Genomic DNA, 26,930 nt, shown 5'->3' with positions numbered 1-26,930 from the left:
CAATGTTTCCTGTGATTCTGGGGCTCCCTTGGCTGCGGGCACATAACCCACAGATAGACTGGGGCATGGGGATTATCTCCTTCAAGTCAAGTTACTGCCATCAGCATTGCATAGTGCCTGAGACTATAGTACCTCCCAGTTGCCTTTACCATCCAGCCAAGTTCCACTTCCAGCCAAAACATTCCCCCGGTATACCATGATTTTCTAGATGTCTTCGATAAGAAGAAAGCTGACACATTACCTCCCCATCGTCCTTATGATTGCCCTATTGAGTTGTTGCCTGGTGCAGAAATCCTCTTTGGATGAATTTTTCCACTTTCAGAGACTGAGCTTGAGACCTTGCGTCAATACATTGACGAGAACCTAGAAAAGAAGTTCATCCGCCCATCTTCTTCTCCAGCTGGTGCCGCGATCTTCTTCGTAGAGAAGAAAGATCATACTCTCAGGCCCTGTGTGGATTACAGGGAACTCAATAAAATTACTATCAAAAAACGATACCCTCTCCCTCTCATTCCTGAACTTTTTTAAAGATTCCGTACTGCACAAGTCTTTACTAAATTACGAGGTGCTTACAACCTTGTGCGCATTCGGGAGGGGGATGAATGGAAGACCGCCTTTAGAACTTGCTTTGAACATTTCGAGTACCTCGTTATGCCTTTTGGCCTATGCAACGCTCCGGCGACCTTCCAACATTTTGTGAACAACATCTTTAGAGAGTTCTTGGATCATTTTGTAATCGTTTACTTTTTACGTTTACTTCATTTTTTCTGCCACCTTGGAATTATATAGAACTCATGTCCGGAAGGTGATATCCACATTAAGGGCACATGGATTCTACGCAAAAGCGGAAAAATGTGAGTTTGAAAGGCCATCCATACAGTTCTTGGGTCTAATCATTTCCACATCTGGAATTTCCATGGATCCTCAGAAAGTATCCGCTATTTTGGAATGGTCAGCCCCTACTGATAAAAAAGGCATCCAAAGGTTCATCGGGTTTGCTAATTTTTACAGGAGATTTATTAACCACTTGGCAACTGGGCACATAAACCCTCTTAATAACCAGACCAATTTTCAGCTTTCGGTGCTCTCACATTTTGAATGACAATTACTCAGTCATACAACACTGTACCCAAATTAAATTTTCATAATTTTTTCGCACAAATAGAGCTTTCTTTTGGTAGTATTTAATCACCGTTGGGTTTTTAATTATTTGCGCTATAAGAGAAAAAATTAAATTCTGTAAAAAAAAAGAATTTTTCTTGGTTTCTGTTATAAAATTTAGCAAATTAGTATTTTTTCTTCATACATTTTGGCCAAAATGTATACTGCTACATGTCTTTGGTAAAAATAAGTACAAATTGGTGCATATTATTTGGTCTTTGTTAAAGTTATAGGCCCAGATTCACGTAGATCGGCGCATATTTCTGCCACATCTCATATGAGCTACGCCAACGTAACACAGAGAGGCAAGCAAAGTATTCACAAAGCACTTGCTCCCAACGTTGCGCCGGCGTAACGTAATTTCGAAGGCGTAAGCCAGCGTAAGTGTAAGTGGGTGTGACCTTAAGTTAATGATGGTCCGAGCGAGGAGCAGTGTTTTACGCCCGGCGTATCATGAACGGAGCATGCGCAGTGATGTGGACGTATGATCGCTCCCATGTGCGCATGCTCACAACTACGCCGGCGCAACTTCCTGGGATACGCCGAGCGCATAAATACGCCCAGCCATACGCCCGTCCGGCGCAAAAGTACATCCTGCTTGTTTCCCCCCCTGAAGCAAGGTACTTTTGCTGAGGGATGGCTGTTGTGGAGTCAGAGAAAGGCAGGAGGAAGAAACATTTCTCTCCAGATGAGAAGGCTGTCCTCATCTCGGCCATAGAGAGGTATGATGTATTCCTTCATGGCGCCAAGAGTCGCCATACCAGCAGGGCCAGGAAACAAGTAATCCTGGAGACGATCGCCAGTGATGTTAATGCCCTTGGCCATGAGTCCCGGACCTCCAAGGACATTAACAAAAAAATAAATGATTTGTGGCGGCATGTCTGGGATAAAGTGGCCGCCATCAGAAGGCACCAGAGTGGCACAGGGGGCGGACCACCATCTGATGTGCAGTTGACCCCGGAGGAGGAGGTGATCGCCAGGTGTCTGGAGAGGGAGCAATTGGAGGGCCTGGAGGGCTTTGACTCCCTTGATCAGGCCTCGAGGACAGGTAAGTGTTTTTTATCCCCCATCTGGTGTGTAGCATGTGAGGGGGTGGAAGGGAACATGTGACAAGTGTGTGGGTCCACCAACATGTGAATGCTTTGTGTCATCCACAGATTTGCTGGAGGGAGCAGGGCCATCTGCTGCCGGTGGCCATCCCACGCCATACCCGGAACATCTGGCTCAGCCTGACCCCCTGGGAGGCCAAGAACCAGCGGTGGAGGGAAGTGGCCACACCTCTCCTCTAGAGGTGGTTGAGGAGGAGACAATGAATCTTGATCAGGTTTGCTCTACTTTGAGGAGTCTTCCGTTTTGCCCGGGCCCTCTCAGACCTCCCCCCATCAGGGGAAGCCCCTCAGGGGAAGCCCTCATCAGGGGAAGCCCCCAGCAGGGGAAGCCCCCCATACAGACGCCCCAAGCCTCTTCTACCTCCAGGAAGGCGACGCAGAAGACAAGGGGTGTTCCTGATTCCCTCCAGGAACATCTTGCAAGGGACCAGGCCCTCCAGACTCGCCATATGGGTGCGATAGCCGGGGACCTGCGCCGGGTGGCCGACAGCCTGGCCTCCTCGGCACAGATATCAGATGGCCTGCAGGATGTCAGTGGCAACTGCACTGCAGTGGTCACCTGCCTTGGGGAGCTGCAGGCCACAACAGCAGACCTCGTGGCAGAGGTAAAGACCCTGGCAGTGGCGGTACAGGCAAACACAGGCAAACACGGCTGCCATCGAGGCGGAGGGGAGGCAGAGCTGGGGATGATCCTCCTCCAGATGCCCCCCCCCCGAGGCTCGCCCCAGGCAACTGAGGAGCCGGAGCCGTGGCACCATGCGTGGCCCACGACAGGGCAATTGAGTGCCTTTTTTTTTTTTGCTCAAAGTATGAGCTTTTTTATGTTATTTATGTGCTCAAAGTATGAGCTTTTTTATGTTATTTATGTGCTCAAAGTATGAGCTTTTTTATGTTATTTATGTGCTCAAAGTATGAGCTTTTTTGTTGTAGTGAATGCACACGGTGAGGAGTGCAGGCTACAGTGTGACTGGTGTGTGAATGTGGGGGTGACACGCCTGCCAGCAAGGCGTGTCACCCTGGGTCGTCGGGGAGATGTTATCCCCACGACCGTGTGAATGTGGTATGAATGAACAGCGACAGCATTGGGGCCTTGGCGTGGCGTTGCTGTTCCCAAGTCCTGAATGGTGGACTTGAGCTAATCCAATGTGTGGTGGATGTGGTGTGTGTGAGCTAGAGACCACAGTGGTGTGCATGCGTGCATTCTCCTTGTGCCATGATGAATGTGTGTGATTAACGTGAAAAGATGCGTTCCACGAGGCAACTCCTGACTGCTGTTCCCTCAGCAGACCGGGTAGCCTCGTTTAGGGGGGGACTGTCTGGTTCGAGGGTCAGGTCATCATATATGTCAATCTCCAGTCCCTTTCTCATGGCGTAGTTGTGTAGCATGCAACATGCACCGATGATCTGGCACACAAAGTTTGGGGAATACAACAGGGTCCCCCCGGACTTATCCAGGCATCGGAAACGGTACTTCAGGAGGCCAAATGTGCGCTCCACCACTGCACGGGTACGTATAAGCCTCTGGTTTTGGGATTCCGGTATGGAGTCAGGAGATGGGGCCCAAGTGCATATGCAGAGTCACCTGGAAGGGAAAAGACAGGAGGATGTTAGTCGTGCATGTGCCCCTCGTGATGTCTGCATCATGGGGTCGGACAGGCATGCCTGACACCCATGTCACTCACCAACCAGCCAGCTGTCCCTGTACACGTTATGTTCGAATTCTGTTGGGATGTTGCTTTGACGGTATATGTAGCTGTCGTGGCTGGCCCCGGGGTGTTTGGCACGGACGTGCCATATGAGGCATTGGGCATCGGCTATCACCTGTACATTGATGGAATGCCACTGCTTCCGATTGCGGTATATGTGCTCTGTGGCACGGGGGGGCCGTAGTGCCACATGTGTGCAATCAATGGCCCCCACGGTGCGTGGGAATCTGGCAATTCTGTAGAAATCCTGCATTGCTTTCTGCCGCAGATGCTTATGGGTGGGTTTGATGATGTGGTGGGACATGCGTGTGAGGATTGCGGAGACAACCTGGTGCACGCATCTGCTCATGGTGGATTGTGACATCCCAGCCACGACTCCACTTGTACGTTGAAAAGATCCACTTGCAAGGAAATGCAGTGTTGACAGTACCTTGACCAGTGGCTGCACTGCATGTGAGCATTGTGTCTTGCTAGTGATGTCATCATGCAGGGCTGTGGCTAATTCCAGGATGGCATCAGGGCTGAATCTGAAGATGTGATACACCTCCGATTCCCCCATGCCAAAGACGCTCATGCGCGTTCGGTATATCCTCTCCCGTGCCCTCCTACGTGCCTGTGGACACAGTAGTAGTGCTATGAGCATGGCTGCCCCTGGCATGTTGGCATACAGATGTGTTGTCCTGCAAGTGGAGTTGCTCAGCTCGTCCGTAACGGTGCTGCTGCAGTTGCTCTCCAGCTGACGTGTGCACAGCTTTTGCTGAGTTACACCTGCTTTTTGATGGACTAATTTTAGGCCGGACGAACAACTTACGCGTACAGCGCGTAGCCTGCGTCGGGCGTACGTACATTCGTGAATCGCCGTATCTCCCTCATTTGCATATTTGAATAGCAAAACAATGGGAGCGCCAGATGCGTCCAGCATAAATATGCGCCCACGATACGCCGGCGTAGGAAAGTTACGTCGGTCGGAAGAAGCCTATTTTCAGGCGTATCTAGTTCTGTGGGTACGGTGCAGAGATACGACGACGCATATTTACACTTACGCGGCGTATCTGTAGATACGTCGGTGTAAGTCTTTCTGAATCCGGCTAATAGAGTCCACAAGCTGTGGTGCCAATATCTGAAAATTAATGACACCTGAAGTACTGACAGCCTATCTCATTTCTTGAGACCCTAACATGCCAGAAAAGTACAAATTCCCCCCAAATGACCCCTTTTTGGAAAGAAGACATGTCAAGGTATTTAGAAAGAGGCATTGTGAGTTTTTTTAAGTTATATTTTTTTCCCCACAATTCTTTGCAAAATCAAGATTTTTTTCTTTTATTTTTTTTCCACATTTTCATATTAGCAGGTTATTTCTCACACACAGCATATGCATACCACAAATTACACCCCAAAACACATTCTGCTATTCCTCCCGAGTATGGCGATACCACATGTGTGAGATTTTTACACAGCTTGGCCACATACAGAGGCCCAACATGCAGGGAGCACCTTCAGGCGTTCTGGAGCACCCAGGCCAATTCTGACATTTGTCTCCTACATGTAAAAATCATCATTTATTTGCTAGAAAATTACATAGAACCCCAAAACGTTATATATGTTTTTTTAGCAAAGACCCTAGAGAATACAATGATGGTCGTAGCAAATTTTTATCTTGCATTGTATTTGCGCAGCAATTTTTCTAACATATTTTTTACAAAAAAAAACAGTTTTGTGCTTAAAAAAAAAAATCAGTAAAGTTAGCCCAATTTTTTTGCATAATATGGAAGATGAAGTTACACCGAGTAAATAAATACCCAACACGTCACCCTTCAAAATTGCACACACTCGTGCAATGACGCCAAACTTCGCTACTTAAAAATCACCATAAGCGACGCTTTAAATATTTTTACTGGTTATATGTTTTTAGTTACAGAGGAGGTCTAGGGCTAAAATTATTGCTCCCGCTCTAACGTTTGCAGAGATACCTCACATGTGCGGTTTGAACACCGTTTTCATATGTGGGCGTTTGTTTCTGCATGCGAGCACACGGGGACAGGGGTACTTTAAAAATATATATATATTTTATTGTTCATTTTACTTGTATTCATTTTAGTTTGACACCTTTTTCCGCAAAAAATAAAAAAATTTGATCACTTTTATTCCAACTACGATCAAATCCTTCGATTTGTGGAGTATTGCAGAGTATTGCAGAGTATTGCGGGGTATTGTGGAGTATTGCAGAGTATTGCAGAGTATTGCGGGGTATTGCAGAGTATTGCAGGGTATTGCAGAGTATTGTGGGGTATTGCAGGGTATTGCAGAGTATTGTGGGGTATTGCAGGGTATTGTGGGGTATTGCAGAGTATTGCGGGGTATTGCAGAGTATTGCGGGGTATTGCAGAGTATTGCGGAGTATTGCAGAGTATTGCGGAGTATTGCAGAGCATTGCGGTGTATTGAAGAGTATTGCGGGGTATTGCAGAGTATTGCTGGGTATTGCAGAGTATTGCGGGGTATTACAGAGTATTGCGGGGTATTGTGGAGTATTGCACAGGGATTGCACAGTATCGGGCAGAGTAATGCAGGGATTGCACTGTATGGGCAGAGTATTGGGGAGGGATGGCTGAGCAGGGATGGATGGCTGGATCTGTGACTGCAATTGTCACAGATCCAGCCCACAGCACTGCTGCTGCCTCCGCTCTCTCCCCCTCTCCTCTCACACTGTACCGATCGGTACAGAGAGGGGAGGGAGGAACCGGCGTCATCGCATGATGCCGGTTTGCTTACAAGTGATCGCTCCGTCATTGGACGGAACGATCACGTGGTAAACCGCCGCTATCAGCAGCGATTTACCGTGATGCGCCGGGTCCTCTGGACCCGGCGGTCACGGTTAACGGCCTCCCAGAGTTAAGAAACCGCCCTGTAGCCGTACTTTGGCTATGGGGCGGATGTTAAGTGGTTAAAGACTTTTCTGGCATTATTGCCCCCATTACCCAGCAGACCCGCCAGCATACCCAATTTCAGTGGACCCAGGAGGCCCAGGAAGCCTTCAATAAACTTAAAAACTCTGTTCACCTCGGCCCCCATTCTATGGCATCCAGCTTTACCTTATGTCCTAGAGGTCGACGCATCGGAAGTTGCCATAGGGGCTGTCTTTTCCCAACGACAAGGTCCTAAAGCTTTGTTGCACCCAGTAGCTTTTTTCTCCCGAAAGTTGAGCCAGCCCAAAAAGAATTATGATGTGGGGGATCGGTAGTTACTGGCAATAAAAGCTGCTTTAGAAGAATGGTGGTATCTCCTTGAAGATGCCACTCACCCCATCATGGTATTCACAGACCATAAAAATCTTGAATACCTCAGATCTGCCAAGCGACTGAGACCACGGCAAGCCAGATGGGCTTTATTCTTTTCAAGGTTTAATTTTCATCTTACCTACCGCCCAGGGTCCAAGAATGGGAAGGCAGATGCTCTCTCACGCATGTTTCCGGAGACGCCAGAGACTGTTGTTCCTAGCACCATCTTGTCCCCCCAGAATTTCCTGTTGATTGAGCTAGACATGTGCAATTCGTTTAGTTTCTAATTCGTTTTTTTCGGAAATTCCGAATTTTCGTATTTTCGAAATATCGAATTTTCAAATTTCGAATATTCAAATTTTTTATTTCCGAAATTCCGATTTTTAAATTTCCGAATTTTCGTATTTCCGATTTTTAAATTTCCGAATTTCCGTATTTCCGAATTTCGGAAATTCAGATTTTCGGAAATTCCGAAATACGAACATTTTTCTTTTTTTAATTGTAGAAATTCTGAATTTTCGTATTTCCGAATTTCGGAAATTCGGATTTTCGGAAATACGAAAAAAAATCGTTTTTTTTTAATTCTCGAAATTCCGAATTTTCGAAATTTCGAATTTTTCATTTTTTATTTTCGAATTTTTCAATTTTGGAAATTTCGAATTTTTCAATTTTTATTTTTTGAATTTTCGAATATTCTAATATTCGAATTTTCAAATTTCGAATTTTCAAAATTCAATATTCGAATTTTTTATTTTTCACATTTTTCAATTTTCGAATTTTCTAATATTCGAATTTTCTAATATTCTAATATTCGAATATTATAATATTCGAATTTTCGAATATTCGAATTTTCGAATATTCGAATTTTTTACTTTCGAATTTCGAAATTTTCAATTTTCGAACTTTAGAACTTTCGAAATTTAGAATTTTCGAATTTTCGAATAGTTCACTTTCGAATTTTTGAATTTTCGAATTTTCAAATTTCGAATTTTCGAAATGTTCAATTTTCGAACTTTCGAATTTACGGAAATTAAAGTAATTTCGAAAATTCGAAAATTTTCGAATTTTTCATTTTCGAATTTTTGAATTTTCGAAATTTTTTACTTTCGAATTTCGAAATGTTCGATTTTTGAAATTTCGAATTTTCGAATTTTCGAATTTTCGAATTTTTCATTTTCGAATTTTTTACTTTCTAATTTCGAAATTTTCAATTTTCGAAATATCGAATTTTCAAATTTCGAATATTCAAATTTTTTATTTCCGAAATTCCGATTTTTAAATGTCCAAATTTTCGTATTTCCGATTTTTAAATTTCCGAATTTCCGTATTTCCGAATTTCGGAAATTCAGATTTTCGGAAATTCGGAAATACGAACATTTTTCTTTTTTTAATTGTAGAAATTCTGAATTTTCGTATTTCCGAATTTCGGAAATTCGGATTTTCGGAAATACGAAAAATTTTCGAATTTTCGAATAGTTCATTTTCGAATTTTTTAATTTTCGAATTTTCAAATTTCGAAATGTTCAATTTTCGAACTTTCGAATTTTCGGAAATTAAAGTAATCTCGAAAATTCGAAAATTTTCGAATTTTCGAAATTTAGAATTTTCGAAATTTAGAATTTTCGAATTTTTCATTTTCGAATTTTTGAATTTTCGAATTTTTTACTTTCGAATTTCGAAATGTTCAATTTTTGAAATTTCGAATTTTTTCATTTTCGAATTTTTTCATTTTCGAATTTTTCATTTTCGAATTTTTTACTTTCTAATTTCGAAATTTTCAATTTTCGAAATATCGAATTTTCAAATTTCGGATATTCAAATTTTTTATTTTTCACATTTTTCAATATTCGAATTTTCGAACATTCGAATTTCCGAATTTTCGAATTTTCGAATATTCAAATTTTCGAATATTCAAATTTTCGAATATTCGAATTTTTTACTTTCGAAATTTTCAATTTTCGAACTTTAGAATTTTCGAATTTTTTAATTTTCGAATTTTTCATTTTCGTATTGTCAAATTTCGAATTTTCGAATTTTTGAATTTTTCATTTTCGAATTTTTTACTTTCGAATTTCGAAATTTTCAATTTTCAAATTTTCGAAATTTAGAATTTTCGAATTTTTCATTTTCGAATTTTTCAATTTTCGAATTTTTCATTTTCGAATTTCCGAATTTTTCATTTTCGATTTTTTTACTTTCTACTTTCTTTTACTTTTAATATCGAATTTTCGAAATTTCGAATTTTCGAATTTTCGGATTTTTCATTTTCGAATTTTTTATTTTCGAAATTTCGAATTTTCGAAATTTTGAATCTTTCATTTTCGAATTTTTCATTTTCGAATTGTTTATTTTTTAATCTTCGAATTTTTAGTTTTCGAAATTTCGAATTTTTCATTTTTGAAATTTCGAATTTTTCATTTTCGAATTTTCGAATTTTTCATTTTCGACATTTCGAATATACGAATTTTCGATTTTTTTTTTATTTTACGAATTTTTCATTTGAAAATTCGAAAAATTAGAAAATTCGAAAATTAAAAAAAATCGAAAATTCAAAAAATAAAAAAATCTGAATTTTATATTTATTTTTTTTTCATTTTCGTTTCATTTGTTTTTTTTGGAAATTTTCGTTTTTTCCGTTTTATTCGTTTTTTGCTTTTTCGGAAATCCGAAAATTCGGAATTCCGAATTTCCGAATTTCCCGAATTTACGAAAAAAGCAAAAAAACTAATAAAACGGAAAAAAATATTTTTCGATTTTCCCGAATTTACGAAAAAATTAAAAAAACAAATGAAACAAAACGAAAATATTTTTTTTTTTATATTCCCGAATTTTCGAATTTACGAAAAAAAAAACGAAAATAACATAAATGAAAAAAACGAAATTTTTGGCAGTGCACATGTCTAAATTGAGCCTGACATGAAGTCAGCCCTTGAACAAGCCTCTGCTCAATGTGCTGAATCTGAGAGTTCCGCATTCAGAAAACAGGAAGGGCTCCTGTGGCACGGAAACAAGATTTGTGTCCCCCGAAGAGCCAGACTTCAGCTCCTCAAGACCCTTCACGAACACCAGCTTGCCGGCCATTTCGGGGTCCATAAGACTTCCAAGCTGATTCAGCGATCCCACTGGTGGCCTGACCTGAGGAAGGGTTTCAAGGACTTCGTAAGTTCCTGTACAGTCTGTGCCAGAAGTAAAGGAAGCCGCACACAAGCCTGGGGTCTGTTAACACCATTACCTGTCCCTGACCACTCGTGAAAAGCGATTTCCATGGATTTTATAGTGGAGTTACCCCCCTCTGAAGGGTTTACCATAATCCTGGTGGTGGTCGACCGTCTAACGAAGATGGTCCATTTTTTGCCTCTATTAGGTATCCCCTCGGCTATGGATACTGCACATACATTTATCAACGAGATCGTGAGATTGCATGGCCTACCCAGTAGTATTGTCTCCAACAGAGGGGTGCAATTTACTTTAAGATTTTGGAGGGCTCTCTGTAAAGCCTTAAACATCGAAATCTGCTTAGCATCTGCCTACCATCCACAAAGTAATGGCCAAATGGAGAGAACATATCAGACGCTTGAGCAATATCTCCGCTGCTTATCCACCTCTTATCAAGATAATTGGGTAGCCTTGCTCCCATGTGCCGAATTTGCGTACAACAATTTGGTACACTCCACCACTAATCAGTCTCCGTTTTGGGCAAATTATGGATTTAATCCATCCTTTTTGCCCAATACCATTCCAGAAGCAACTGTGCCTGCCGTACAAGACAGATTAACCTTTATCCAAGAAAATGTACAGGTTCTTCAAGAAACTATGCAGAAATTACAAGAGGACTATAAAAAATATTATGACAGGAAGAATAAAGAGAGTCCAATTCTGGAAGTATGAGACAAGGTATGGCTCTCTACATTGAACCTTAATCTGTCCTGTCCTTCCCGGAAGTTGGGCCCTGGGTTCATTGGTCCTTTTGCAATAAAGAAAAAGATTAATCCTGTGGCCTTCGAGTTGTCCCTGCCGAACTCTTACAAGATTCACCCAGTATTCCACGTCTCACTTCTCAAACCAGCCATTGCCGTCTCCTTTTCTGGAAGAGAAGACCCACCTCCACCTCCAATTACAGTAGGTGAGGAAACGGAATTTAAGATAGAAACCATTTTGGATAGTCGAAAGAGAGGTAGGCAAATCCAATATCTAGTAAAGTGGAAGGGTTACTCCCTCGAAGAAAGCTCTTGGGAACCTGCAAAAGATGTTCATGCCCCTAAACTACTATCTGAATTCTTCTAAAAATATCCGGAGAAGCAAGCACGTCTGGGCATCCGGAGGCTGCCCCTGAGGGGGGGGGGGGCACTGTCATGGAACCATCTGCAGAAGGACTGGCAGGTCTGTCCATCAGCAGAGTCACGGACCAACGAGCATGAGGCACGGGCAACAACAGTGAGAGGTCTGCATTCTTTATTGCGCACGCACGTGCGCCATTGCGCACGCAATTCGGGAGTGACTCTTGGAGTCAGTGCCCTATTTAAAGCCAACTTCTGCATGATCTTCAGCCCTCTGGTGTGTTTCCTGAGATCCTGTTCCTACTACTTTGAAATTACCATTGACAACCCGGCTTGCCTGACCTGACTTCTCCGTGTATGACCCCCGGCTTGATTCCCTTGATTCATCTCTATGATCGTCGGAGGCCTGGGCACAACGTTATGACGTCACGCCCCGTACCCGGAAGTAAACAAAGCCACAAACACAGCTGTCGGCATGAGAATTTTTTTTCACTATCTCATGCTTGTAAGCCTGGAGGAGAGATGTGGGGTCTTTATTGACCCCACATCTCTCCATAAAGAGGACTTGTCACAGTGATTCCTATTACAAGGGATGTTTACATTCCTTGTAATAGAAATAAAAGTGATCAAAAAAAAATGTAAAAAAAAAAGTGTAAAAATAAAAAATGAAGTAAAATAAAAATAATTTTTTTTTTTTTTTAAACGCCCCTGTCCCCGGTAGCTTGCGCTCAGAAGTGAACACGAATGCAAGTCCCGCCCACATATGTAAACGCCGTTCAAACCCCACAAGTGAGGTATCGTTGCGTGCGTTGGAGCATGTGCAACAATTCTAGTACTAGACCTCCTCTGTAACTCGAAAATTGTAACCTGTAAAAAAAAAATAAAGCGTCGCCTATGGAGATTTTTAAAGCGGAGGTTCACCCTCAAAATTAACTTTCTATCTATGCTATCTGCAGCCTTAATAAAGGCTTGTAGCGTTGTCATTTTTTTTAATCTGTACACTTACCTGTCTTCAGCCTCACTTCCGGGTCTTCTTCCTTGCAGGGAGTAGGCATATCGCTCCTTTTCCCCGACGGGGAGCTCTGCGCAATGTCTCCTGGGAGTGAGTGTTGATCCTCCCAGGAGACGATAGACGTGCGGGTAAAGCACGTCATCGCCTTCCGAAAATATCCAAAAATATCCGACGGGGACTCAGCGCCTGCACCTGCCATGTAGGGCTGACTGCGCAGGCGCCGTAAAGTGCCGAGTCCCATCTCGGATATTTTCAGAAGGCGTGATGCGCTTTACCCGCATGTCAATCATCTAGGCCTCATCTTAGGAACGCCTACTCCCCGTGGGAGCGAGAACCCGGAAGCCGGGTGAAAAGAACAAAAAGAAAAGTAAGTAAAGCGGGAAAAAAAAATCCAGCATACTGTTGGTGTCAGCAGTATGCTGGAAGTAAAGGTATATAGATGTTTTAGGGTGAACCCCCGCTTTAAGTACTGAAGTTTGGCACCATTCCATGAGTGTGCGCAATTTTAAAGCGTGACATGTTAGGTATCTATTTTCTCGGCGTAACATCTTCTTTCACATTATACACAAAAATTGGGCTAACTTTACTGTTTTTTTATTTAATTCAAAGAAAGGTGTTTGAAAAATTATTGCGCAAATACTGTGCGAGAAAAAAAGTTGCAATGACCGCCATTTTATTTCCTAGGGTGTCTGCTAAAAAAAAATATATATAGCCGGATTCAGGTAGAGCGGCGTATCTTAGATCGGCGTAGCGCATTTCATTTGCGCTACACCGACGTAACATAGAGAGGCAAGTACAGTGGGCCAGATTCACAAAAGAGATACGACGGCGTATCTCCTGATACGCCGTCGTATCTCTGTGATCCGCCCGTCCTAACTATGCGGCTGATTCATAGAATCAGTTACGCATAGCTAGCCCTAAGATCCGACAGGTGTAGTTGACTTACACTGTCGGATCTTAGGATGCAATTGTATGCCGGCCGCTAGGTGGCGAGGCCATTGCGGTCGGCGTAGAATATGCAAATGACTAGTTACGGCGATCCCCGAATGTCCGCGTTACCCATCGCTCTAACTTTACGTCGTTTCCGTCGAGATACGCTTCGTAAAATTAGGGCTGAGCCCTAGGTGTTCTAAGCCATGTTAAGTATGGCCGTCGTTCCCGCGTCGAAATTTAAAACATCACGTCGTTTGCGTAAGTCGTCCGTGAATGGCGCTGGATGCCATTTACGTTAACGCCGAAACCAATGACGTCCTTGCGACGTCATTTAGCGCAATGCACGTCAGGTAATTTACACGACGGAGCATGCGCAGTACGGAAATGTATGTGAATCTGGCCCAGTATTCTCAAAGCACTTGCTCCCTAAGTTACGTCGGCGTAGCGTAAATGGGCCGGCGTAAGCACGCCTAATTCAAATTAGGAAGGTAGTGGGCGTGTTGTATTAAAATTAACCGTGACCCCATGTAAATGAATGGCCAAACGAACGGCGCATGCGCGTGCATGCTCAGAGTCACGTCGCATATACTCCCTAAGATACGACGGCTCAATGTGTATGACGTGAACGTAACCTACGCCCAGCCCCATTCACGTATGACTTATGTAAACAACGTAAAATCCGACGGCAGTTCCGACATCCATACCCTAACATGACTTAGACCAGCTATTTGGTGGTTTATCTTTACGCCGGACGTACGCCTTACGTAAACGGTGTAGCTTACTGCGACGGGCGCAAGTACGTTCGTGAATCGGTGTATCTAGGTCATTTACATATTCGACGCATAAATCAATGGAAGCGCCCCTAGCGGCCAGCGTAAATATGCACCCAAGTTACGATGGCGTAGGAGACTTACGTCGGTCGGAGCCAGATTTCAGGCGTATCTTATTACAAGAATAATGCGCATAGATACGACGGCGCATCTGTGGACTTACGCGGCGTATCAGTAGATACGTCGGCGTAAGTCTTTGTGAATCTGGCTAATAATGTTTTTAGGGTTCTGATTAATTTTCTAGCAAAAAAAAATAGATTTTTACAGAGAGAAGTGCCAAAATAGGCCCGGTGGTCAAGTGGTTAATGTATTAATTTTAAACTTTTATATTTAATCACAGTAATTTGTGTAATTGATTCACTTGTATTAATTTAATTGTTTTTATATTTTTATGCTGGTATACAGCACTTTGTATATTTCAATTACTGCACTTTTTCAGCATGATATCACATGTATGTTATTTGTTGTTTGTAGGACCTAGAATAAATAATGCACATTTCACTCTTTTTATCCTCCTTAAAACACCTACTCCTTTTGTATTTGTTTATTTTGTTTTACAATTTTCTTCTCCAGCAAGGAGAAAAAATATATTGTATCTTTTTAGAAATTCAAGAGGATAAAACAAAACAGGGGGCTGTACAGTGATTTACCACTATGGCAGACAATTATAGGCTAATACAGTGATCGTGTGATGAACACCTGGTCCTCCCAGCTCCCAATCATTTGTACAAGGCCTGGAGCTGTCAGTGATAACTTGGTCTCTGTGCTGGTTGTGTGCTGTGCAGCATGCTCTCAGCACAAACACATGTACACACATATGTGGCCCCATGGAAGAATACTGATCAAAATTCTAAAAAAAATACTTTTATTTTACATATTTTGTCCGTAGATTACTTTGAAAATAAAATAAAATAACAACTTTGCCAAAAAACAGCAATGTATGCACAGTATTACTTATCTTGCTACCCTAAGTAATGACAATGTTATCGCCAGATAAACAGGTGAATAGTGAACATTTTAAAATAGTTTTGGTCCATAAAGCATATAAAGCAGTGTATATGCATTGATTTTTTTTACACTCAACCAGCATGTTGAACAATTTCAAAGCTCTTCCCTGCATTCTGACATGGAGACTCCCCCACCGAATACAGATACACCTTAAAGCGGACCTTCACTGTACCTCAGCACCACAAACTGAAAACACTATTTATATAATTTTTAGTATTCAAAGCAAACACACCCATCCATTAATGTCTCTATGGTTTATTTTGTTGAGAACCCCCCCCCCCACTATCATTTCTGGTCATGGCCATTTTGAGTAAGGGCACGTTATTTATGTAGCATTTGCTTTGTGGAATCCATCTGTCCTTAGCTCAAGCATGCATGCAAGAGAGTGTGCTTAGCTGAGAACACCCTTCCTCCTCTCCTTCCCACCTGAAGACTCCTGGGATGTATGACATAATTTCCCTAGGCAAGAAACCAGAAAGTAACTTAAGAAATGTTTAAAATTAGTAAATATGATATACTTTCCTATCTATTTACTAATAGGGATGAGCCGAACACCCCCCTGTTCGGTTTGCACCAGAACTTGCGAACACACCAAATGTTCGTGTGAACTTTAGAACCCTGTTAAAGTCTATGGGACTCGAACATTTGAAATCTAAAGTGCTAATTTTAAAGGCTAATATGCAAGTTATTGTCCTAAAAAGTGTTTTTGGGACCTGGGTCCTGCTCCAGGGGACATGTATCAATGCAAAAAAAAGTTTTAAAAACTGACGTTTTTTCGGGAGCAGTGAATTTATTAATGCTAAAAGTGAAACAATAAAAGTGAAATATTCCTTTAGATTTCATACCTAGGGGGGGTGTAAAGTTAGCATGTGAAATAGCGCATGTTTCAAGTACTTAGAACTGTCTCTGCACAAAGTGTCATTTCTGAAAGGAAAAAAAGTCTTTTAAAACCGGACTTGCGGCTATAATGAATTGTCGGCTCTGGCAAATTAGAGAGAATTCATTCATAAAAAAAAATAGCATGGGGGTCCCCCCAAATTCCATTACCAGGCCCTTCAGGTCTGGAATGGATATTAAGTGGAACCCCGCCGTCAATTAAAAAAAAATGAAGTGGGGTTCCCCCCAAATATCCATTCCAGACCCTTCAGGTCTGGTGTGGATTTTAAGGGGAACTCCACCCCAAATTAAAAAAAAAATGGCGTGGAGTTCCCCCAAAAATTCACACCAGACCCCTTATCCGAGCACGTTAACCTGGCCGGCCGCAGAAAAGAGGGGGGACAGAGTGCGGCCCCCCCTCCTGAACCGTACTAGGCCACATGCCCTCAACATGGGGAGGATGTCCCCATGTTGATGGGGACAAGGGCCTCATCCCCACAACCCTTGCCCGGTGGTTGTGGGGGTCTGCGGGTGGGGGGCTTATCAGAATCTGGAAGACCCCTTTAACAAAGGGGACCCCCAGATCCTGGCCCCCCCCTATGTATATTGTACCCCTACCATTTCACGAAGGAAGTGTAAATAGTTGGAAAAAACACACTCACACACCGTAGAAAAAAGTCGTTTATTAATAAAAAAAAATTAAAAAAAATCCAGTGGTGGTAATCCACTCTCGGTCCCGGCTTCCTGCTCCAACGTTGTCTGTATCCAGTGACGGTCGGTGATCTCAGGTCCAGCGATGAGAAGATCCATCCATCCAGAGCGCAGCCACGCCGACCTCCTCTCTCGCTGGACACAGCCCAGCGAATGATGCGGCTGAAGCTGTGATATTTCTTATATAGGGGAGGCGGGGCCACCCGTCACGTGACCCCGCACCCTCTGACGCACCCTCTGCTACATCACTGGGGAAGCCCAGCAAGGGGGAAGGCTGGGCTTTCACAGTGACGTAGCAGAGGGTGCGTCAGAGGGGGCATGTGGCCTGGTACGGTTCAGGAGAGGGGGTACGCACTCTGTCCCCCCTCTTTTCTGCGGCCGGCCAGGTTAATGTGCTCGGATAAGGGGTCTGGTGTGAATTTTTGGGGGAACTTCACGCCATTTTTTTTTTAAATTTGGGGTGGAATTCCCCTTAAAATCCACACCAGACCTGAAGGGCCTGGTAATGAAATTTGGGGGGACCCCCACGCTATTTTTTTTTTTATGAATGAATTCTCTCTGAATTGCCAGAGCCGACAATTCATTATAGTGGCAAGTTCGGTTTTAAAAAACTGTTTTTCCTTTTAGAAATGACACTTTGTGCAGGGACAGTTCTATGTACTGGAAACATGCGCTATTTCACATGCTAACTTTACACCCCCCCTAGGTACAAAATTTAAAGTAATATTTCACTTTTATTGTTTCACTTTTAGCATTATTAAATTCACTGCTCCCCTGGGACAGGACCCAGGTCCCCAAACACTTTTTAGGACAATAAATTGCATATTAGCCTTTAAAATTAGCACTTTATATTTCTCCCATAGACTTTAACAGGGTGTTCCGCGGCTTTTCGAATTTGCTGCGAACACCCCTAATTGTTCGTTGTTCGCCGAACAAGCGAACAGGCAATGTTCGAGTCGAACATGAGTTCGACTCGAACTCAAAGTTCATCCCTATTTACTAATGCTTGCAGCACTAGTAATAAAATAATCAATGTTGATTGGAAGAGTGAAGTTCTACTTTAAAGGGTATGAGGGTATGAAAGCTGAAGTGGTTTAAAAGATCTGTCTGTGTTGTCCTCAACCACAAATCAGATTTAAACATTCAGAAACCAACAGATAGCTCATCTTCCTGCAAGCATGAATATGCTTAGTGACTTAGTGAACACATAATGAAAAAAATGAAAAATTCCAACTGTAGACTTTAACAAATATGTTAGTAATGACTAAACCTGATGTTGGCATACTGACAAGCATACACTTGTGTGTTTATTATATATTATCTATCAGTGTCTATATCCTATTTCTAAATTTTAGTGGCTGCTAGAGATGGGAAAAACGACCCCCTATTTGGTTCGTGCCAGAACTCTTGAACGTTGCAACGTTGCACCTAAAGCTATATGGTGTGTGTACTGCCTGTGTCCTCTGCAGTGTGCACCTAAAGCTACGTGTGTGTGTACTGCCTGTGTCCTCTGCAGTGTGCACCTAAAGCTACACGGTGTGTGTACTGCCCGTGTCCTCTGCCGTGTGCACCTAAAGCTACGTGGTGTGTGTTCGGTCCGTGTCCTCTGCAGTGTGCACCTAAAGCTACATGGTGTGTGTACTGCCCGTGTCCTCTGCAGTGTGCACCTAAATCTACGTGGTGTGTACTGCCATTGTCCTCTGCAGTGTGCACCTAAAGCTGCGTGGTGTGTGTGTACAGTCTGTGTCTGTGCTATTCTTCTCAATGATTTTCATCCATATTGCAGGGACCAGACATTACATTAAAGCCGCAAGCAGTTTTAAATTACCTTTTTCTTATAGTAATCTAATTTTGTGCAGGGACAGTTCTAAACACAAGCCACTTCACAGGCATACTATAGACACGATATTTAAACGATATTTAAAGGAATTTTTCAATTTTTTTTTCACTTTAAGCATCATTAAAATCACTGTTCCAGAAAAAACAACCGTTTTCAAAACTTTTTGTTTCATTGATACATGTTCCCTGGGGCAAGACCCGGGTTCTCAAACACGTTTTACGACAATAACTTGCATATTAGGCTTTAACCACTTAAGACCCGGACCTTTACGCAGGCCTTTACCTGGCCAGTTTTTGCGATTCGGTACTGCGTCGATTTAACTGACAATTGCGCGGTCGTACAAAGTGGCTCCCAAACAAAATTGGCGTCCTTTTTTTCCCACAAATAGAGCTTTCTTTTGGTGGTATTTCATCACCTCTGCGGTTTTTATTTTTGCGCTATAAACAAAAATAGAGCGACAATTTTGAAAAAAGTTCAATATTTTTTACTTTTTGCTATAATAAATATCCCCCAAAAAGATATAAAAAAAAACGTTTTTTTTCCCCTCAGTTTAGGCCGATACGTATTCTTCTACCTATTTTTGTTAAAAAAAAAATCGCAATAAGCGTTTATCGATTGGTTTGCGCAAAATTTATAGCGTTTACAAAATAGGAGATAGTTTTATTGCATTTTTTTAATTATTATTTTTTTACTACTAATGGCGGCGATCAGCGATTTTTTTCGTGACTGCGACATAATGGCGGACACATCGGACAATTTTGACACATTTTTGGGACCATTGTCATTTTCACAGCAAAAAATGCTATAAAAATGCATTGTTTACTGTGAAAATGACAATTGCAGTTTGGGAGTTAACCACTAGGGGGCGCTGTAGGGGTTATGTGTGACCTCATATGTTTTTCTAACTGTAGGGGGCGGGGCTAGACGTGTGACGTCATTGATCGTGTTTCCCTATATCAGGGAACACACGATCAATGAAGCTGCCACTGTGAAGAACAGGAAAGCTGTGTTTACACACAGCTCTCCCTGTTCTTCTGCTCCGGGGACCGATCGCGGGACTCCGGCAGCAATTGGGTCAGCGGGTCCCGTGGCCGCGGTCACGGAGCTTCGGACCAGTTTGCGGGCGCATGCCTGCGGCCCACGGCTGGGCACTTAAAGAGGACGTACAGGTACGTGCTTGTGCCCAGCCGTGCCATTCTGCCGACGTATATCTGCAGGAGGCGGTCCTTAAGTGGTTAAAATTAGCACTTTTGAATTCGAACGTTCAAGTCCCATAGACGTCAATGGGGTTCTAAATGTTCGCACGGTCGGTCGGTCGGTCCGTTCGAAGGCTCTGGTGCAAACCGAACGGGGGGGGCGTTCGGCTCATCCCTACTACACAGACACACTCCACTGACACTACAATATACTGCAGTAAAACTGCACTGGCTCACTTACAAAATACTGCAATAAAACTGCACTAACACACTTCAATATACTGCCATAAAGGTGCACTAAGGCACCCTAATATACCGCAGTAAAAGTACCACAATTCAATATACTGCAGTAAAAGTACATTAACACACTTCAATATAATTGTGCACTAACGCACCTCAATATACCTCAATATACTACAGTAAACATGCACTAACGCATCTCAGTATACTGTAACCCTGCCCTGAAACACTAAACTGACACTAAAGTAAAAAATAAATGGTCGCACTACACCCACGCTGCAGTATCACTATATTTACACTACACTTACACTCCACACTCACAATAAAATCAAAATAGCACACTATAGTACACTAACTTGCTAGTGGAAATGAACAGAGCCCTCTTCTATCAGGATACTTTTATAGAGGGGGTGGGCAATGAGCAATGAGCCATGATTGGGCAAAGTCATCATTACTTTCTCCAATAATGGCTCTGACAGTGTTCTGTGCTCTGATTGGGCAAATCTGCTTCAGCCAGTCAGGGCTTTCAATGCACTGTGCGGCACGCAGTGCATTGTGGGGCACTTGCCGCCAAACCATTCAACCAACACTGGTGGCTGCTTCATTTTTTTATTGTTTGCTTTTTTACACCAAGTTCATGTGACATTGCAGCTATGAAATTAAACTGCATTTTGCTTAAAATACCATCTTACATATTACAAGCCATTTCACTTCTCCCAAAGCCTTAGAGAGTGAAATCAATCACATTGTCTTGTGAAGAGCTAATTCTGCACATTCAGCACTGAACTTTAACTGCTTAGCAAAGCACAACTTGCTAGTATCAGTCACTTCTGCTGAGATTAGAACCCTATGGTGTATATATTTCAAACAATCTATGCATGAAGGCTCTCTGTAAGTGCTTTAGTAATTTTTCCTCTACAATTTGTCTTGGTTCTTATAGAAGGCTTCTATTCCTATATTGCCTGTGCTTCTGGCATTAGAACCTTCTATAAAGAATAAAAAATATACTGTCAATGTGAAAATGGACCATGAAGTCATTAGATCAGAGGCTAACGCCTGGCGCTGGAGAGTTTAAAAAAAGCTGAAATAAAAATTGTGACCCCCCTCCCTTTATTTTTTCTTTCTTTTGTTTTATAGTAGACAGCACAAGAAATGGACAAAACATTAAAACATGTTTAAAATCAAATGAAATAATGATGTAATTGTAAACACAGCAGACCATATAACTACAATACAGCTTGTGAAATATACTCCATGTTTAGCAATTGTTTAGGCTTAGTAAAGAGTTTTTTATTGGAGAAAAAAAATGGCAAGATTAATATACTATATATATCTAATATATGACTATATTAATTCTATGTAATTATCCCTGCTACTTATTGGAACTGCAAAAAGATTGGTGTCTCTACTTTAGGCATGGGGTCTAGGTGAGTTTGAAAAATGTAGCATAAGACAACTGGGCAGAGCTGACACCACTCAGTCCACAACAGGTCCTAGGATCCAAGTGCATTTCAGGCAGATTGATGGATATTTTTGTTGTGCTTGCACAGACTTTAAACCTTTCGCTGCAAGGCCCTGTGCTCCACTTTTAAACTCTGGTGGGAATACCATTTTGCAATTTTTCCATCGCTGTTTTATTTTTCCCCTACAGCTTTCATTTTATAAAAGACCCGCCAAACCATACATTTTCTGAAAATACATGACTAGCAGAATAAAAAGAAGGTGCTGCTGATTTTTAAACCCCTGGAATATTTGCGCAAATGTTGCTAAAAATCTGGATATTTCATTTTTCACTTACAGCTTTCAGAGTTTGTAAAATACCTCTAAACCATATATTTTCTCAAAGAACGTAGTCAGTAGAATAAAAATAAGGTGCTACTAATTTTTAAAGCCCCACAATATTTGCGCAGATGTTTATCAAAACAATATTTTTGTTAAAAATACACTAAAACCATTAGTAGCAGATACAAACACAGGACATTTGACTAAATTCCTACTAAATTCCTACTAAATATAAAAGCTTAAAGTGACACTATAGGTTCAGGTTTTTTTCTTTTACAATAAAAATCATGTCATACTTACCTCACTGTGCATTTCGTTTTGCACAGAGTGGCCCCGATTGTCCTCTTCTGGGGTCCCACGGCGGCTCTCTCAGCTCCTCCCCGCAATAGATAACCTCCTCTGGTTAGCTCTTTCCCAAGGGGGTTGCCTTGCCGGTGCGCTCCCGTGTCATACACTCAGCGTCCATGGCCGCCAAGTGTATGACTTGGCCCCGCCCCCCCGGCGGCTGCATCTTTCGATTTGATTTACAGCAGTGTGAGCCAATGGCTGCTATCAATCTATTCAATAAAGAGCCGAGAAGCAGTGGGGAGAGTGACGTGGGATCGCGCCCTTGGAAATTCGGGGCTCAGGTAAGTAAAACGTGGGAGGGGGCTGGGGGACCGGACAAAGCAAGGTATTTTTTCACCTTAATACATAGGATGCATTAAGGTGAAAAAACACAAGGGTGTACAACTCATTTAACCTGTATTGAGTTAATAAATAACAAATATTTGTAAATTTAAAATTGCGCCTATTTTGCACAATGGTGTAAATTGCACATACGCAAAACTGCAAATAAACAAATTTCTCAAAAAATCGTGAGGTTTTCATTTTACACTTACAGCATTCAGAGTTTGTAAAAGACCCCCCCCCCCCCCAAACCATACATTTTCTGAAATCATTAGACCAGTAGAATGAAAATAAGGTGCTACTGATTTTTAAGGCCTTGTGATGCTTGCGCAAATGTTTATCAAATCCCCTTTTCACTAAAAAACTAAAATCTTTATTTGCACACATAAACACAGCATAACTTATAAAATGTCTGCTAAATTCCTACTAAATTATTCACATGCCATGTACTAAAGCATATGTTCATGGAAGGCTGTGTTTACCAGCACAATGATACACAGGTGTTCTGTGCATCCCTGTGCAGGCAATCTTATTCATGTCAGTTGGGATGCAGCGGCTGCAAGGATAGATCTGACATCCATGCGGGTGTAGGTGAATGGTTGCATGGCCCCAAATGCAAATAGTGTTAGTTCAGGGATATGCACCCACACGGGTGTCAAGTTGCGAACAGTGACTGTGTCCATGCAGTCGCTGCATCCTAATTGACATGGATGGGACTGAGAGCATGGGAATGCACAGAACACCCATGCTTTCCCGAGCAGCTGCTGTGTCACAATTTACATCAATAGAACAGCCTGTATGGGAATACATGGAAAACCTGTGCATCCCTGTGCGGCTAAACATCGCCTCACTGTATTATGACCCACGTGAACGAGGCTTTAGGCGTTGTTTACACTTGCAATTGGGCAGTTAGGTTGTGTTTCTGCCGCCAGCCAACTGCCCCCACCCCTTAAGCTGTAATAGGCAGTGGACAGGGGTGTTTACATGCTGTGACCATGATGCTTCATGCCCATGGTAAAGTTGACCCAACTTGTAGTGATGCCACCTTTCGAATGCAATACAATCAAGACAATAAGGTAGTGCCCCTGCAACTGCGTGCAATTCATGCAGTTACAGCAGATTTGTCAGAAAAAAATGAGTAAAAACAGGTGGGGAGAAGGTGCTGCATCACTTCCTCATTGCCTATCTGTAGCCTCTAGAGTTTTTTTAACAGGTACGATTAAAAAAAAAAAATTGATTTTCTTTTTTTTGGGGTGGGGGGCTTTGGAGAGACATCGGAGGTCTAAAATCCAATCACTGTCTTCATTCAGGAAAGAAAGGGGCTGGTAAACACATGTTTTACCAGCCCCACGCTCTCTATCCTTACAGTCACTGATCTCCTGGGCAGAAGTTGCAGCTGGTGGGAGGAGGTGGAAGGAAAGTTGGCCAGCAGAGCTGCATGGAAGGGGGGGCGAGATCATGGGGGAGGGAACTAAAGGCGGGTCCCAGCAGAGGGGATGATTTGAGTATGTTAGCACTTCAATTGTCACCGGGAGGGGAAATTAGGGGGAAGCCATCAATTGTATCGGACCCACAGGGAATCCTTGCTTGCGAAAGAGAAAATAATGCTGAGGGTGAGAATGGTTGCTGCAGGGGGTTTGGTGGTCAGAGGAAGGGGACAATTGCGGGGTAGGCATCTTTGACAGTCACTGGAGTGACCATGAGCTTATAGTCGAAGGAGGAAGTCAGGTCCATAAGGCGTATGGACCTGGCCAGCTGAAAGCAGTGCTGTAGGTCCGAATGCCATGCAAACCTGGCAGCGAAAGAGTTAAAGGGATAAATCATAGGAAATGTGGACTATAGAAATGTATTGCATGCTTCTTCTTTTTTTTTGTCCATACATACACCAAGAGGGTACTTGGTTAAAATGATTTGCTGTATTTTCTTGCGTTACCGCAACCTAGAAAATACAGCATAAAGTACTGCACTATGGCTACTAGATGAAGCTGACAATCATAGGAAAACCACATATTAGATACATTATGGCAATTATGTGCTAAGGCACATCAAATTTTTTAATAAATAGACCCCTTAGAGTTTGTTTTAATAAGACAAATATACAGAATCCAAATGTATACAGTGCCTTGAAAAAGTATTCATACTCCTTAAATTTCCACATTTTGTCATGTTACAAGAACGTAAATTTATTTTTTGGGGATTTTATGTGATAGACCAGCACAAAGTGACACATTATTGTGAAGTCGAAGGAAAATTATAAATGGTTTTCAAATTGGTTTTACAATTAAATGTCTGAAAAGTGTGGCATGCATTTTTATTCAGCCCTCTTTACTCTTATACCCCTAACTAAAATCGAATGGAACCAATTGCCTTCAGAAGTCACTTAATTAGTAAATAGAGTCCACCTGTGTGTAATTTAATCTCAGTTTAAAAGCAACTTTTCTGTAAAGCCCTCAGAGGTTTTTTAGAGAACCTTAGTGAACAAAGAGCCTCATGAAGGCCAAGGAACACACCAGACAGGTCAGGGATAAAGATGTGGAGAAGTTTGAAGCAGGGTTCGGTTGTAAAAAAATATCCCAAGCTTTGAACATCTTATGGAACACTGTTCAATCCATCATCCAAAAATTGAAAGTGTATGGCTCAACTGCAAACCTACCAAGACAGGGCAATTGCACCTAAACTGAAAGACCGGGCAAGGTGAGCATTAATCAGAAAAGCAGCCAAGAGGCCCATGGTAACTCTGGAGATCTACAGCCGAGGTGGGAGAATCTGTCCAAAGGACAACTATTAGTCGTGCCCTCCACAAATCTGGCCTTTATGGAAGAGTGGCAAGAAGAAAGACATTGTTGAAAGAAAGCCATAAGAAGTCCCATTTTCAGTTTGCAAGAAGCCATATGGGGGACACAGCAAACATGTGGGAGAAGGCACTCTCGTCAGATAAGACCAAAATTGAACTTTTAGGCCTAAAAGCAAAATGCTATGTGTGGTAAAAAACTAACACTGCAAATCACCCTGAACACGCCATCCCCACCGTGAAACATGGTAGTGGTAGCTTCATATTGCAGGGATGCTTTTTCAGCAGGGACAGGGAAGCTGGTCATAATTGATGGGAATATGGATGGAGCCAAATACAGGGCAATCTTAGAAGAAAATCTGTTATGCCCTGTACACACGATTGGACTTTTGTCCGACCAAATTCACTTTGGAATTCCGACGGAATTCTATCGGAGTAAAATAGAACATGTTCTCTATGTAAACTCCGATGGAAATTCATTGGAATTTCCGATGGAATTACTCCGATGGGGCATACACACGGTTGGAATTTCCGATGGAAAAAGTCAGTCGGACTTTTTCCATTGGAAATTTCGATTGTGTGTACAGGGCTTAAGAGTCTGCAAAAGACTTGAGACTGGGATGGAGGTTCTCCTTCCAGCAGAAAAACAACCCTAAATATACAGCCAGAGCTACAATTGAATGGTTTAGATCAAGGCATATTCATGTGTTAGAATGGCCCAGTCAAATGATTTGTAACAAGACTTGAAAATTGCTGTTCACAGACACTCTCCATCCAATCTGACAGAGCTTTAACTATTTTGCAAAGAGGAATGGTCAAAAATGTCACTCTCTAGCTGTGCAAAGCTGGTAGAAACATACCCAAAAAGACTTGCAGCCAGTGGTGGTGCATCCATAAAGGGTGCACGGGCACCGCCCTCTCTCTCCTGCCACCTCTCTCTCACCATTAGGGATGAGCTTTATGTTCGAGTCGAACATGAGTTAGACTCGAACATTGGCTGTTTGCCAGATTTTTTGGAGCAGTGATTTTAATAATGCTTAAGGTGAAACAATAAAATTGAAATATTCCTTTAAATTTCGTACCCGGGGGGGTGTCTAAAGTACGCCTGTAAAGTAGCACATGTTTCCCGTGCTTAGAAAAGTCCCTGCACAAAATGACATTTCTAAAGGAAAAAATGTCCCGGCAATACAGATAAAAGTCATTGGAAAAAAAACAGCATGGGTTGCACCCTTAGTCCATTACCAGGCCCTTTGGGTCTGGTATGAATATTAAGGGGAACCCCAAACCAAAATAAAAAAAAATGCGTGGGGGTCCCCCCAAATTCCATAGTAGGCCCTTCAGGTCTGGTATGGATATTAAGGGGAACCCTGCGCCATTTTTTTTAAATGGTTCCTTTCAGGTCTGGTATGGATTTTAAGGAGAACCCAGCAACAAAATAAAAAAAATGGCACGTGGTTCCCCCAAAAATCCATACCAGACCCTTATCTGAGCATGCAACCTGGCAGGCGCAGG

The 26,930-nt window shown here is 42.4% G+C and overlaps 1 protein-coding gene across 1 annotated transcript in view; it reads right to left on the bottom strand.

Moving 5' to 3' along the window:
* GRIN2A (glutamate ionotropic receptor NMDA type subunit 2A) overlaps positions 1-26,930 on the bottom strand; it is a 1,843,544-nt gene that overhangs the window by 1,168,792 nt on the left and 647,822 nt on the right. The gene's annotated exons all lie outside the window — the stretch shown is intronic.

Source organism: Rana temporaria, chromosome 6 (genome assembly GCF_905171775.1).
Source record: "Rana temporaria chromosome 6, aRanTem1.1, whole genome shotgun sequence".
NCBI classification, from domain to species: Eukaryota; Metazoa; Chordata; class Amphibia; order Anura; family Ranidae; genus Rana; species Rana temporaria.
The sequence above is the reverse complement of the archived record's forward strand: the minus strand, read 5'-3'. Positions and strand labels throughout refer to the sequence as shown.